An 11,809-nucleotide genomic window follows, 5' to 3' on the forward strand; every position below is an offset into this window, starting at 1 on the left:
TGCTCACTTTCTTCGATTTCAGTGAGGTTTGGCGAGCGTCCGCAGGTTGACAAATATTTTGGGTGTGCTCTTAGAGCTCAGTCTGCTCAGATTTTTTATTCGGGCTCATTTCGGCCTCTGTTTCCACTACAGGTAGGTCTGCACAGGCAATTTCATCATTTTGTGCAAAATTTTTGTCAGTACAGTTTTCTTTATAATAGGTGCATTATAGTCTTCTACCGTTTGTGCTATATAGCACGTGTTGTTCCCGCTCCGTTTCTCCTATTTTCGAATAGTTTTCACATCAGGTGCAGTATTTATCATGGCTGACAACAACGAAGATGTCTTCAAGATATTTTTTGTTGAGGACAGGTTGGATGGGACAATTACCCTATGTGGGCTTATATGATGCAACACGTTTTTGTGTCAAAGGGCATCGGGAATATTGTGAAGGGCATTGATGTACGTCCTGGTTTTGAGGATGTAGGCGATGTTGAGAATGTTGCAGGTCTTGCTGCAAGGATTGCTGCTATTAGAGTTGTTTTGCCTATGGTAGAATAAGCTCATTGGGATGTAAAGGATGTGCAGGCTCATGCATTGATTGTGTTATCTATGAAGCACACCACTGTTCCTCACATACATTCAGCAAAATCTGCAAAACAGACTTGGGATATTTTGGTTGGTCTTTATGCAAGTCGCAATGAGGCTAAAATTGCTTTGCTGCATAAAGAGCTGGAGTCGAAGATTATGCATGAGGAAAATGATATGGACACTTTCCTTGCTGGTGTCAAGGACATCAATGAGCAACTTATTTCTGCAGGTGAAGTCATTTCAGACAGTTCCCTTGTGCAGACTGTTCTTGATGCCTTACCGGATTCTTACCAGACTTTTGCTAGTACTTGGAGACTTATGACCCAAGGAAATCTTGAAGTTGTCAAGTTTGATGCATTATGCACATTGCTCTTGCACGAGTCACTTTCCAAAAAAAGCAGGATTAAACAACGTGCAGGTGAACAGGCTTTTATTGCTTCTCAAAAAAAGGGTGGTAACAGTAATGCAGCCACTTCTTATGGTTCTACTTCGAGTGGCAAAACTTTTGTTCCCAATGCTTCTGCTGGCAGCACTTCGTCTAGCAATTCTGGTAATAAGGGCAAAAAGAAGATGTGTTGCCATTATTGTAATGCTAATGATCACTTGATCAAGCAATGTCCTAAGTTGAAGGCCAAAGAGTCTAAAAAGAAAGAGGGTGGTTCCACTGCAAATGCTGGTTCCACTACAAATGCAGCCATTGTTGAGTCTTCTGTGAAAGGAGACTGTGATGCTGATGTTGATGCATAATGGGCTTGTAGCGCAGAATGCACTTACAATCCTGATGTCCATGATGCATGCTTGTCAGTGGGTGGCTGCAGATTCACATGTGTGGTATTTCGAAAGTGGTGCTACAAAGCACATTACCTCACATCGTGAATTGTTCACCTCTCTCGAGTCTGTCCCTCATGGGAATTCAGTCACTTGTGCCAACAATGCCTCTTATCTAGTTCAGAGAGTTACAAAAATTGTGCTAACTTCTACAAATGGCAGTTCTTTCACACTTGTTGATGCACTTTATGTACCTGAGATCAAGAAGAATCTTTTGTTTGTATCTGCACTTGCTAGACTTGGACTTATAGTCAAATTTGTGGATGACAGATGTACATTTCATGATCTCAATTTTGGTGATGAAATTGTTGCATCTGGGCTTTTGTTCCGTGGGATGTATAAGCTCACTTTGTATGACAAGTGTGGACAAAATTTTGCAAATGCAGTTGCAGATTCAAGGGCTATTTCAGATGCAAAACTTTGGCATGCACGTTTTGGTCATCTGAATTTTGCCAGTTTGCTGCGTTTGCAGAAATCTGATATGGTTGCTTCTTTGCCGCCTCTTGAAGCACCTGTCAAACATGTTTGTGAAGGCTGTCTTTTGGGTAAGATGCAGCGTTCTAAGGTTCCAAAGGGGTGTTCAGTTCGGGCCACATGCAAGTTGCAGCTTGTCCATAGTGATGTTTGTGGACCCATGCAAACTCTATCCTTGGGCAATTACCTTTACTTTGTGACCTTCATTGATGATTACTCCAGAGGAATCCCAATCCTCGAGCGAGAACTTCCGAGCGCACAAGAAACCGAGCGAGCGCATAAGATGAAAAAGAGTTGATGAAGACCTCAATCATTACTCTATAGAGGATAGTGTAGCAAAGTAAATAGAAAACCCAACATGACCTTGGCACACTCCCCCTATGGTTCAACCCGGATGCGGGGTATTTTTTGCGACCCCAAAAAAATGGTGCAGAAACCCCATGCATAATACCATGTGAGCCATCATTAATGAATCATATATACTTGGTTCAATTCTTCTAATTGCCCATACCTTCTTTGCAACCTTTACCTTAGGCCAATATTCTGTGTAGCCCTATGTGCAGATGCATATCCTTATTTGACCTATTCATCTCTTGACTTTGCAAACCCATTTTTGCCATCCAGATAATTTTCCATTATTTTACACTAAAAATCTAAGCGGGGTTTTTCCTTCTCCTCTTGCGCTCAAGCGGCATTTTTTGCTTCAAGGACTTCCCACAATGTGTGTGTGTGTGTGTGAGTGTGTGTGTGTGTGTGTGTGTGTGTGTGTGTGTGTGTGTGTGTGTGTGAGAGAGAGAGAGAGAGAGAGAGAGAGAGAGAGAGAGAGAGAGAGAGAGAGAGAGAGAGAGAGAGAGAGAGAGAGAGAGAGAGAGAGAGAGAGAGAGAGACTACAAGCTGAGTACAGATTTCATGATGTGATTCCATTCAGGAGGTAGAGTGGTTAAGTGGTTTTGATCTTAGATTCCAAAGAATATAAGGGAAAAAAGGAATGTCTTCTAAATGTTGCAAATATTTCCTGACGATTCAATGAAAATCGTCAAAAGGCAGAACCTTATGCAAATATGCCTTTGTGAAGATTAATGTATTGCTTGCTCCCGGTGCTTGCGTTTTATGTAGCCACTGATGCATGGTCCATCCGCGCTTGTCCCGATGCCTACGTTTTATATAACAACTCTCTCTCTCTCTCTCTCTCTCTCTCTCTGTGTGTGTGTGTGTGTGTGTGTGTGTGTGTGTGTGTGTGTGTGTGTCGCTCTTGAGTTCAACTCTCCTTTTCAGCTAGATCTTTAAGGTCTCTTGGGATAGTTTCCTATGACGTTAAAACTCTCTTCTTCTTCTTCTTCTCTCTCTCTCTCTCTCTCTCTCTCTCTCTCTCTCTCTCTCTCTCTCTCTCTCTCTCTCTCTCTCTCTCTCTCTCTCTCTCTCTCTCTCTCTCTCTCTGGCTGGTGGATGTACGTAGAGCACCAGAAGGCAGGACTAGTTGCAAAGGGTATGCTTTCTCCAAGAGAAATTTTCAAAAAATTAGGTTTGTTTTGCGGCTTTTTACACTATTTTGTTGGAATCTCTCCTTTTCCCCTTGCCCTCAACTGGATGGCACGATATTAACCTGAGACACATTTTTCCCAAACACTGCTCCACATGGAGTCACATATGCTCTCACATGAAGCCCTGTAAGTGGAGGGGCATGAAGAGAGCTCTCTCTCTCTCTCTCTCTCTCTCTCTCTCTCTCTCTCTCTCTCTCTCTCTCTCTCTCTCTCTCTCTCTCTCTCTCTCTCTCTCTCTCTCTCTCTCTCTCTCTCTCTCGTTTCTGGGGCTACGTAGATGCGAACGGAACACCTTCTCAACAGCGGCTTCAGGTGTTGTGCTAAAGCAGCGCGACTGAAGAAAGGTGTCCAGCTTTGATCTGTAAGCCAAGGCGGGGGTGTATGCCATGAGAAGACGGGAGGGCAGAATGCGGAGAGGGAGACTATAAAGAGAGTCCAAATTTGCAAGGGATAACAAGCCGGGGCTGCTTCCACACAGCATGGGTGGGGCCTTTTGTTCCTCATGGCCATTTTAGGTGTCCTTAGCTACTTCTATACTGCAGCGTCCAGCCTCACCATCAATCCCAGCTTGCGCAAGTTAGTGGTCAAGTTGCTTGCAGCGCTGCTTATCACGGGCTCTACGGGGCCACCTCCTATGCCAACCCTCGCCCCCATTGCAAAGCACATGCTATAGTAGCAGGGACCTCTGGCTTCTTCAGCGTCTGCAATTGTGAAGATGCACAAGCATCCTTTCCCCTCTCAATTCTTACTCAGCCAGTCCCAGCTGCTTGCAGCCCTTATAATCCCGCCCCCAGTTCTTCGAAAAACGTTTTTTGGGAGGCTGTTTACGACCGCGCGCCCGCACACGGTCCTTGCAGTAGGTGGTATCGACTAGGAAAAATACAAAAACAAGAAGAATATGGCGTGGATGCCAATTCTTATCAAAGGGAAGAAAGCAAAAGCAGAAGTTGTGCAGCCGGGGGGGGTGGACTGAAGCAGAGGCGTGAACCTGGGCAGCAGGGCGGCGGCATTAGACTCAGCAGCAGCAAGGCAGTGCATGCGGATGAGAGGGTGGGAAGGGGGTTTGAAATTAATTTTTAATTAAATCAAAGGTGTGGAGAGACATCTCTAAAAGTAGTTGGCTGAGGTCGTTAGCGCTAAGATATTTGTGCAGATCCGATTAAGTTCAAATGTGCTCATTGATTGTGGGTTTGCTACTCTGCGTGCGCCAAGGTAGGAAATGGATTCGAGTCTTGGATCTCGGAAGATTCGTGTACAATATATTATAGGAACTACCAATAGAACCCCCTCGGACTCCTTGTAGTAGATCCTCTCTCCAACACAAAAGTTAATAGATTTCATTGTTTTTGGTCCACATCAAGGGCCCTTATTAGACGTTAGCTCTCTATCATATGCTTATTTTAATACTCACTACTGCCAGGACCGCACGCCGATGCGCGGTCCTTGCAACAGTGAGTATTAAAACATGTAGTGTGACAGTGGATGGCCGAGAGAAGCAATCACATAGGGCACATGTGGATCTTCCGTTGCGTGTGGCCGGTGAGAGTTGTGGCCATTAGGAGAAAGCTGGACTCACTTTTGGGCCTTTCAGTTCTAAAGAGAGAGTGGTGCTCGACCAATGAAAAAGAGGCTAACGTTACGTTGAAATTTTAAAAAAAAGGGAGGAAATTTTATTTTGGTTCATCAAATTGCACAATTTCACACTTTCAAGGCATAAATGCCGTAAGTCGTACTAAATATGTACCGAGGAATTTCAGAACTTTCATTGAAGACTCTATCTAGTACTTTGTTCCCGCCCAAATATGACTTTGAGTAGCTCTACTTCCCTCTCAAAACTTCTTTCCTTTTTTATATTTGCGCTAACCTTTCTGTGTATTCATTCTACTGCACACCATTTCTACTTCTCGAAGGCCTAGCACTACCATTGACTCTGTTAGCATTTTTAACAGTTATACTACAGACGATCAAGCATGGATTCCATCTCGTATAACTATCGGAAGTTGGGTTCTACTGCAAACTAGGAGGAGGAAGAGGAGGCAACGCAATGATTTCGTGGAGGCTTTCAAGGGTCAAGTTAAAGAGTTTAAAGTATGTGCACAAAGCAAGCGGGTGCAAGAGGTCCTCATACAACATGCTTTCCAGCATGCAGACTTAAGGTTGCAAACATCTCCTCCAAGTTTTCCAAGGCATCGACCCAACTGTAAGTTATTTCAGCATCTCGCTTAGTGCATGATTATATTCGAATATTAAGTGGTGGATATCATCTTTGGTATGTTTCAGATATTTATCCATCGAATAGGACAGATTGGCAACCAGTTGAAAGTATAGTTGGGATTTTTGATGCTTTCCATGCATTTATTGGTGATCAAATGTACCGAGGAAGACAACACAAGGAACTTGCAGATAATGGAATTTTCTTTTATGATATTTCATATGTGGAACCGAGAACTTCCATTGGTTGGGGTCATGTAGCTTCTTTGTCACTTCCATCCTTTGACAGCAAGGATTGGTCCCTGCCTACTTCGCAAACTAGTGAAAGCTTCAGGAATAAGTTGTTTCAGGATATCCAAAAGTCCTGCAAGTATTCAATTGCCACAAAAATAGTTCAACTCGCACTATTTATGCCTTTGCAGATTTTTTCTTCGATGAGCAAATAAGAACTACCGCAACAATGTTCATTTGCAAGTCTGAGAGCTGTTTGGACTTTTTAGATGATAACTGGGATAGGAAACAATCACATAACAAAATCTGTATTTTGCAAAAGAAGTCCATAATTTTCAAGTTCATTATAAGCTCTCAAAATTTCTTAGTATCGTTTTACTATATTAGATATCATCTTCTTAGTGGGCAGCTTATTCCACTCGACCAAGATACAGAGAACAGCCTTGAGAACAAACCTTTATCAATGGAGCTCTACTTTCGAGATAGCCTACTTACTGTGATGGAGACAATGTCAAGCACAACTCTGGCACAACTCAGGATAGATCTTACATGTGAAGAACTTCCACTTTTGCAGGAATTGTATGCATTCAGTCTCAACAATAGAAAGGTGCTTACTAAATCGATAAATTTTGATTGTCTTTAATACACTATGACTGAATCTAACTTTGTTCTTCTTTTCAGATTCCAAGGAGCAAGGAGAAAACAACATTGTGCAAGGAGTCACTAACAAATACACTTCACTTAATTGCTTCCACCGGAAGCTAGGTCACATACCTTGTGCACGCAAAGAGCTTTGATGCCATGCAAACCATGATGTACTCTTCAAAATGACTAATGCAGAGATATTTTTTGGCGGTCAAACAATGTTTCAAAAATGTACATTTTCAATGTTTCAAAACTTTACATATTGTGTTGTTTCTGTCAAGAGTAATTTGCTCCCTTTCCCTGCTACTGTCCTCTCCCCCTGTTTGTGCCACTCGTCCCCTATCCTCTCCCCCGGTTTGTGCCACTCGTCCCTTGCCCTCTGCTCCGGTTGCTGCTACCTCTGCCTCTGGGGACGCTGGTCTCGGGCATCCTTTCGCGTCGCTTGAAATCATGGGCCTCTTCCATGGCTTCCCATGCTTCTTTCACCTGTGAAGCTTCCCGTTTTTCTTGCTCTTGTCGTCGACGTGCATCCCATTCCTCTACTTCTGCGGTGTCCGCACAATATTGGTGTATTGCTTCTTGCATATTTCAAACTTCTTCTTGAGTCTGATTGTGGCGTTGCGTCATTTTGTTAATGCGAGCCTCTTCGAACTCGTCAGCTCTCGCCGCTTCCTCTCTTGTGCGTCTGTTTACCGAGATTATAATATGTTGGATAGCCATTACAGAAAAATGTCGCACATCGTTGTTGGTGTAGTTCTGTAATCGAAGTTCTTGTAGAAGCGTGATACATACATCTGTTGCTTCATACATACGTTGCAGTAAATAATAAAACAGCAGATTACTTACGTTTGGTATATCCATAATTTGACTGATGAGCAACACGGCATTCAAACAGGTTCGCTAGCCACAGCTATAGTCATCAGTCTGTGTGGGCACGATTATCCGTTCGTGCTTGACTACATTTCCTAGATCATGTTCTAACAAAAGATGCTCTACACAACATACAAGTTTTTTCGCGGCACTACATACATAACCACTTGAGTTAGCAACACATTGCAAAGAGACACTACACTGCTTTCCAAATGTACCCAAATGGACCTTACGTTTTTACACGACCGTGAAACGCCCTGCTTTGCCCTGAGTTTGCGTAGTAAACAATCTTAGCTTCCATGTCAAATAACATCAGACTCCAATGATCACTACAAAGACACCATCAAAGATGAGGAGAGATTCGCAATGCAAGATGTTTTTTACAAGGCAAGAAAATACTCACGATTGATTGTACACAGTGATCAGAAAGTGCGCTAGATCAAAGTTGACTCTGCTAAACCAGTTCATCAGACTCAAAAAGGAAACTGATTTGTTCTACAGATAAGGCGATATCAGCGGATCTATTACGTATACTTTCTCTTGAACCTCAGGGGGCAGAAGCGAGACAGCGTGGCTAACATGAACAAATGGAAAAGATTAGATTTGAACACCAAGTGAGTCAATACTGAGTGAGTGGGGCAGCTATCGAATTCCATACGCCACTGATTCGCTTGGTATTGACCCATGTCTTGGCTGAAATGAAGAAGAACTTGACGACTACCACAAAGACATGGGTCAATACCGAGCGAGTCAGCGGCGGATTCCAATTCCATAAGCAACTGACCCGCTTGGTATTGACCCATGTCTTTAAGGTAGTGAACCATTATAAAGAAAAACTTGGCAACTGCCACAGAGACATGGGTCAATACCGAGCGAGTAGTACAAAAATCCAATTTCATTAGCCACTGTCTCGCTTGGTATTGACCCATGTCTCGGTAGAGACCCATTTAATGAGCATAAGAATTAAAGATCATGTGAAGTACCACAAACCAACATTGACGACCTCATTTGTTGCGAGCGAGTCGGTGAAATTGCGCATGCACATGAAGTCTACATTATCGAGGTTGGTAATGCATGCCTCCTCTGACCTTGCAGGCAGCTGTATGTGCGCATGCAGAGGCGCTGAGCTCAACAAAATTCTCAACTCCTCTTCACTCTCCTCATTGATTTGCTCTAAAATAATTGACTCAATTGATACGTTGGATGGCCCTTCTAATGCAGAGCCTTGCCCTTCCCTTTCTTGAGCTGGCTCCCTGGCTGTCTCAGGCTCCTCCCTAACAGCCTCCCTAACAGCCTCAGGCTCCTCAGGCTTTGGATCATTTTCCTTCAATATTGGTTGCTCCATAGATGCCTCAGGCTCCACCCTGACCTGCTCTTGTCCCTCATCATCCACGATGGGTTGCGGATCCTCCATGACTTGCTCATTTTGGTGTCTAGCTGGCTCCTCTATAATTGTCTCTGTTTCTTCCATGACTGCCTTGGGGTCCACTCTGGCTTGCTCTTGGCCCTCTGCAACTATCTCAGCCTGCCCATCTGTGTCGTTTCTCTCGACCCGTGAGATCGGGTCCTTCTGCTGTTTGTTTCAGCCCTAAACGGCTCTGTCTGTCGTGCACGAGGATGGAGAGGGGGGATGTTGAGAATATCCATGGTTCTACTATCTTGGATAGGCACTGGCTGAAGCAGCCCATCGTAGCAAAAACAAAGCCTACGAAGAGTATCAAAATCCCACGGCATGATATTGACGCGGTGTGCATGGGCAGCCAGGATATATCCATTGCTGAAGAATTCCACAAGGTAGTCTTCAGCAATTTCTTGAAGTCAGAGGAGTGCACTACTGGCCCATCGCATGTTGACTCTCCACTGCTTGCAAATCTCCCACACTACTCGCTGGAAAGGGAGACGTGGAATAGCAGGTTGAACGTGTCGTTCTATCCTGCGCAGCTCTTGCAGTACACCTCTGCGCGCCTCATATCGGCGTCTTCTTGCTTGAGCATTCAAAGATTCACATGTTGCCCTCCTAGCGTAGGCCTTTACACGAGGCATCTCTACAAATACAATAACACCAAAAGACAATTCATTTGTCAGCACAAGGGACTTCAGATTTAAGAAAAGGTCAATACCAAGCGAAAAGATGGATAGGAAAGAGTCGCCTTGCCTTATTCGCTCGGTAGTGACCTCAGAAAATAGTAATGGTGGACATGACTTATATTTTCTGAGGTCACTACCGAGTGAATAGGTGCACAGGAAAGAGTTTTCCTTGCCTTATTCTCTCGGTAGTGACCTCAGAAAAATAGTAATGGTAGACATGACTTATATTTTCTGAGGTCACTACCGAGCGAATAGGTGCATAGGAAAGAGTTTGCCTTGCCTTATTCGCTCGGTAGTGACTTCAAAAATAGTAATAGCAGATCACTTACATTTTCTGAGATCACTACCAAGCGAACAGGTTTGCAACCTCTGCAACAAAATACCTTATTTGCTGGGTGGTGACGTCAGAAAAGTGTACAAGCAAGCGAATAGGTTTGCATCCGCTGATACAAAATACCAATGTGAAGGAGATCTTAAATCGATGTGGTTCTAACTGTCATGTCGTTCCCTCCCATCACTTCCCCTAATATCGAGGGGATGGTACCATTGATTCTCTCTCCCACGTCCACCTCTATGAAACCTCATGGCAGTACCACCCCTCACAGACCACTCACTCATAAGCCAGAGCCCAGGCTCTGCTTTTTAGGCATGTCTGAAAGTCTATTTAAGAAGTAGTTGTTTCAGAACCTCCCTCAGGGTTTCGCAGAACAACTAAAAGAAGCTTAGGATAGTGGCGATTCCTTTCCAAGGTATACTCCCGCAGCGCCAGCAACACCGCATCTGGGCCCTCCTCATGAGGTCCCCCCTTGGCCCTCCCCCGATGTTACCTTTAATGTTCTCGACCGACATAGCTCTGGAGTGGTTGCTGTCAACACGGGAGTCAATTCTCGAGGTAAGCCGCTGGTAATTCTTTGCTTTCTGCTCCCAATTTCCAAGCTCCTAGTTTGAAGAGCTTACTTGCTAAATGCTCTGTGCAGGATGCTAGCCTGAAGCTGTAGCAAATATTGATCGTCAGGCAGAGGGTCTCAATCCTTAAAAACTCTCTAGAAGCAAGAAGGCCTGAAGACATGCAGCGATTGCTCGTCGAGAATGGCTCTATGGAGGATTGGCTTCAGGAAATGAAGGATGAAGTGCTTGAGCTAGCCAGTAAATATGAGGAAGCCGTTAACTTTGCAAACAGGCTTTGCGAAGAGATAGCCTGGCTGTGAAGAAACCCTCGGATATTAATAGGCCACTCTTTGTAAAGTCTGAAGTGTTTTCTAACTCAAACCCGGTGTTCAGTTGTAATTTTGTTTCTTTCTTATAAAATCAAAAGGCGTATTTGGCAAAAGAAAACCCTAAATCCGCAACGAGCAGGGGTTACCTTCCCCTTATTTGCTTAGTATTGACCTCTGTACTAGCAGACATCACTTAACTTTTCTTTTGGTCAGTACCAAGCGAATAGGGCCCTTTGGACTAAGTGACCTTACCTTATTCGCTTGGTACTGACCAACTACACAAAATACAAGCGCACTTGACCGAAATCAAAACGCGTATTTGGCAGAAGAATGCCCTAAATCTGCAACAAGCAGGGGTTACCTTCCCCTTATTTGCTTAGTATTGACCTCTGTACTAGCATACATCACTTAACTTTTCTTTTGGCCAGTACCAAGCGAATAAGACCCTTCGGACTAAGTGACCTTACCTTATTCGCTTGGTACTGACCAACTACACAAAATACAAGCGCCCGGGACCGAAATCAAAAGGCGTATTTGGCAAAAGAAAACCCTAAATCCGCAACCAACAGGGGTTACCTTCCCCTTATTTGCTTAGTATTGACCTCTGTACTAGCAGACATCACTTAACTTTTCTTTTGGTCAGTACCAAGCGAATAGGGCCCTACGGACTAAGGGACCTTACCTTCGCTTGGTACTGACCAACTACACAAAATACAAGTGCACAGAAGGGTAGTAAGTAGCATACCTCTTCACTGTGTGTAGAGTTCCGCATCGCTGAAGCACTGCAGAACAAGAGTAAGAGAAGGAGGATGCGCGAGAGTAAGAGGTGATGGAGTTTGCTTACCACGTAGCGTCGATGGGGATAGAGTTAATTAGAATGATGCACAGTAGAGGACGCGAAAAGAGGAAGAATAGTTGAAACTTGAGATGTTTGGCGGGGGTAATGCCTTAACTTAGAATGCTTGCCTTGGGGAGGGTGACAACTTCACTTATGCGTGAGATTGCGGTTGGTAAATGGTACTACATGGGAATCTGAGACCATTTAATACTAGTTGCCCTTGAGAGCGCAGCCCATGTGCCTTTTTGAGTGACCGTTAAGGGTCAGACAGACGCCAATCGCCCTTGCAGTCACCA

This window comes from Adiantum capillus-veneris, chromosome 5 (assembly GCF_014529385.1).
Source record: "Adiantum capillus-veneris isolate H3 chromosome 5, ASM1452938v2, whole genome shotgun sequence".
Classification (NCBI taxonomy): domain Eukaryota; kingdom Viridiplantae; phylum Streptophyta; class Polypodiopsida; order Polypodiales; family Pteridaceae; genus Adiantum; species Adiantum capillus-veneris.